The sequence below is a fragment of the Chaetura pelagica genome, unplaced genomic scaffold (assembly GCF_000747805.2).
Source record: "Chaetura pelagica isolate M959 unplaced genomic scaffold, ChaPel_1.0 scaffold344, whole genome shotgun sequence".
NCBI lineage: Eukaryota > Metazoa > Chordata > Aves > Apodiformes > Apodidae > Chaetura > Chaetura pelagica.
The window spans coordinates 8053623-8057955 of NW_009953098.1; the positions used below are offsets into that span (position 1 = coordinate 8053623).

General features: G+C 36.3%; 1 protein-coding gene across 1 annotated transcript in view; it reads left to right on the plus strand.

Annotated features, from left to right (window-relative positions):
* The first annotated feature begins 1425 nt into the window (after positions 1 to 1425).
* NXT2 (nuclear transport factor 2-like export factor 2) overlaps positions 1426 to 4333 on the plus strand; it is an 8378-nt gene continuing 5470 nt past the window's right edge. Inside the window, exon 1 of the mRNA XM_009997138.1 lies at positions 1426 to 1434. The gene's annotated coding sequence lies outside the window, so the exon portion shown is untranslated. The remainder of the gene's footprint in view (positions 1435 to 4333) is intronic.

Genomic DNA, 4333 nt, shown 5'->3' on the forward strand with positions numbered 1-4333 from the left:
GAATACTTAGTTCCAGGTTTTAGTACAAGTTCAAAACCTGGTCTGGGTTTCAGTCAGGACTTAGCAGACAGGGTGCTCATTTACCAAATGCTAATTGTTATTGTCTCATTTTAATGAGACAACATATTTCTAACACTTCATCTTCTCAAATATCGAAGGGGTAGGAAGGAACATTGTGTCGATTAGATCCCACTGAATATTCCTGTTACTTTTACATTTACTTGTAGATGGAGAGAAGAGACAATGAAGACATAAAGCTTGCTCTTTTTTTTTTTTCCCCCATTTAAATAATCCCTTTTCTTAAAAGTACACCATAAAATGTTAATGACAAACTGTAAAATAACAGATCATTGCTACAAAATTTTAACAGGCTCCCACCACTGCTGATCTGTGTAACTGTCAACAACAAACAATATTATCAAATCATTTAAAGTATATTCAGATAAAGAGGTGGTAAGTGATTTCTGTTTATCTTTTCTGTGATCTGTGCTTTTTTATCTCTTGTCTAAGTGTTCCACTGACATCAGGTTACCTTCCAACTATCTTTCTTCAAATATTTATGAAGAAAAAGGTATATGAGCCAATATTTTGGGGTGGTAATGCTTATCTTGTCTTGGATGTCACTTAGCGAGTTCTTTCTTTCAGTTGTCATGATGCTGTTGCTGTTCTTTAGGTGGTTCCAGGCGTTCATACAGCTCATTTCTCTTTGGGCTTTGGCTTTTCTTTACTCTGCCCATGCAGAAGGTCACAGAAGTAGACAACTAGATGAGGATTAATCTGTTCAAATGAAGATTTCTTTTCTTTCCCTAGAGACTAAAGGCCTTTGTATAGAATTAGTATGCTCCACTGTTTTAGCTTGTTGATTTCATTAAACTATAAATGAAAGATAAGCAGGTGAAGCTTATGGAATGTAAGTTAGCAAGCTATTAATGTAAGAGAAACAGGTTATAAACTCTTAACACAATTTTTTTTCCTGCATAATTTAACAAGTTAACTCAAAAGACAAAAATAGATGTACTGGCTTTGCCAATGAAATTGTTTTCCAATCAATGTCTCATAATCTATATAATGAGAAAGACTAAAACAGATTTAATGTTATAGTCCTGAAACAATTTAGTTCTTTATACTTGTGGTGAGAACCTAATTAATCTACTTTAGAGTTACTTTTCATCAGTACTCTTTGCTATCTGCATTCCTAAAGTGAAAACAGTGAGCTTGATTCTTTCCTCACACTAAGAAAATGTACCACGTTCCAATTTCATTTCCTTTACTAAATAATTCTTAATTAGTCTGATGTGAGATTAAAATTATCACGTGTGTGTTCAACATTTAGAAGAGACCATCCTAGACTTCAGTGAGGTTATATATTCCCTCAGTGGGAATTATTGTCTAATGATGGAATGAGTTTATTTAGCAGATGTGTCAACAAGCATTGTGGTCTGCAGAGTGTTAATGAGAGTACTTTCACTATATTGATGTTATCCCATTAGAAGGACATAGTTTCTCAAGTATATCTGAAATTAGGTTTCCAGGCAGTCAGATCAGTGTCAAAATAGATTTCATACATACATAAATATTTAAAATACCCTCACCTCTCTAACTAGAAGAGCTCCCATTACACAAACCAGAAGAGTGTTTGAAAAACTACTACAACACTGCAACTACTTCTACTGCTTGCTTGATGTTCACAGTTTTCCCAGCTTGGCTCTAACTCTCTGCAGTCAGTTTTATTTATTTATTCACTTTTTGACTGGCTGGGTGTGCTTCTACAGCTGCTGTAAACCAACCCAAGTCAGTCCTGCCCTGACTGTATGCTGCCATCACCTCCCTTATGCTGGTAGAGATGAGGGAAATGATCTGCAAATCAACTCAACAGCAGCATGATTTTCAGCCTTGAAATACCTACACAAATTCAGGCAGCAAGGAAGTGATGAGAATGCACAACTCAGGATAGCACAGGAGAAAAAATGGGACCACAGTGTTTTGGCAGTGGGTCACATGTGTATCAAATTAAAGTGGCAACCACAGGGTATCACTTCACAGCACGGCATGAGTTGGCATTAACAGGGTGTTGGTGCTTGTCTCACCTCTTTTCCTTTCCCCCCTTCTCCTCCCAGCCATAAGCTTACTTATCTTTATTTGACAACCCCATGCAAGACCACTCTTTGATCCATTTTATCTTGCCAGGTATATGCAGGGGAAGAAAAGGTGACATCTTCCATAGTTTTAGCTAATTCAATTAGCTCTGCAAAAGGTGACCTTGATAGTCAGAACAGAGGGAGTAGGTAACACAGAGAGCACAGAAGTCAGAAAGAATGGTGTGTTGCATTCACTGCTGCAGAGCTGTTGTGCCAGCTCAGCCAATCATAGAACCACAATTCAGATGCTCAAAGCCAATTGCTTTACAGTTTTTAGGGAATAAAAGTAAAACATTTTTATACAAATCTGAAGGCATGCACTCCACTATTAATCACACAAGATTTTTGTAACTCGTCCACATATAAAAAAAATACAAGTGACATCCAGCTGGAAGTAAGTGGTTCTTCACTGGAAAATGAATCCTTAAATGGTCACAGGTACATTTGGCCTGGAGAAATATTAGGTAGCATTCAGTGGTTGTTAAGTCATCCCACTAACCAGTTAATTGTTGTGGCTACCTACTGATGCCCAGCAGTCAAGTCTGAGCTAAATGTAAATTGAGCTCAGAAGATGCTACGAGCTGACCTGAACTAACAATTTCAGACAGCGTATAATAGCCATAACTCAAGCCTTGCAGGCCTTTTTTATCTGAGTGAACTTTGCCAAGTAGTTCTACTATATATATAATGTGGAGTGGTTAATGCTCCATCTATAGCAGATCAAAAAATGATTCATAAAAATTTATTTTTAATAACATTTATTTTAAGCCAAATGAGACTACTTTCAAAAGAGTTCTCTTTTCTGAAGGGGAAAAGATAATGGGAAAAAATCAGACACTTGAAAAATTATTTTTAACCAAAAACACATGAAAATTTGTTCACAAGCAAAAGCCCTTTGTTTCTTGTTTGTGTTTCTGATTTTTAAAAATGCTGCTTTTATTGAAAGCATCCCTGGAAAAGTAACTAATTTTTCAGCTTCTGTTACCTATAAATATCTGATAGTCTGGTCTGGACAGAACAAAGTGATGGTGATGGCCACAAGTCTCACAGTCCCTTTTTCTCCAGATTCTGATGGACCCCTAGTACAATTTACCACAAGTTTAGAAGTTGCTTAGATTTTTCCTTCTAGTTTTCCATAAGTTGGAAAGCAAAGTGCTACTGCCACGCAAAATTAAAATTGTATTTTTCTGTCTCCAAGCCTGATACACATGCTTATACATTTTTACTTATCATTAGCTATGATACTTTGAGTAGATTTGATTTAAGTTATAAAGCAGTTGCTTGTAAGAATTACTTTACAACTGTAATTCATTGCTCTTATTTTTGGCTATCTGGGAAGGCTTCCAGCAAGTAATAATGTTAAAGGTTACCATTATTGATTATAGAATCAAAAATACCCCATATACCTAAGTTTGTCTGACAGTTGTAATAACTGATCCAAGTTATTTCAACAAAGCTAAACTTTTAGCCTCTGATTTGGTCTGCAACATCTAAACTGACTCAAAATTTCCCTTCCATATCGTAAGTGAGTGTAGTAGAGCTGCATATCCTAGGAACCATCTTCAGATGTAAAGGTATTTTGTTAAGTCATCTTAATGTAAACCACTTGAACTCTGTCTGGGAGCTCAGTGTCGTTTCTGCTGAGCCATTTTGGCATTTCTATCTTAGATGTTCCTTCTGGAAAATAAAGGGCTGGGGAGCATGGGTGTGTTGGCTTGAGATATTGAAGATAAAGATAGGGTTATCAGGGCTTTTGAAGAGAAATTATGAGCTGCACTCATTTGAACTAAATTCAAATGTATATTTAGGGAATATTTGGGCAATGTACAGTATGGCTGTAAGTTGTTCAACACAAAGTGAAAATTGTGTGTGCTCATGCTACTCTTAAGACTTGAAAACCCAAAGGCTTGCTCAAGGGAAAGCAACTGAAAGAGGGGTCTGGCAGAAAATCTTTTACATGTTTCAGATGGAGACGACTTTGTGACCTTGAAAAAATCTTATCAAATTCCGGTGCCATGCATTTTTATTTGGAAATTGATAGCTCTTCTTTATATGAGAGATGTTTTATGAAATATTTTTATTAATTTTCAGCTAATAGATAATATGGTGGTGTAGTGACACTTCAGATTTCAAAGGGGATGAGGTTTGAACTTTTCTATTAGGCAATCTTCATCGAGCAGTTGTTCATTCAGCAG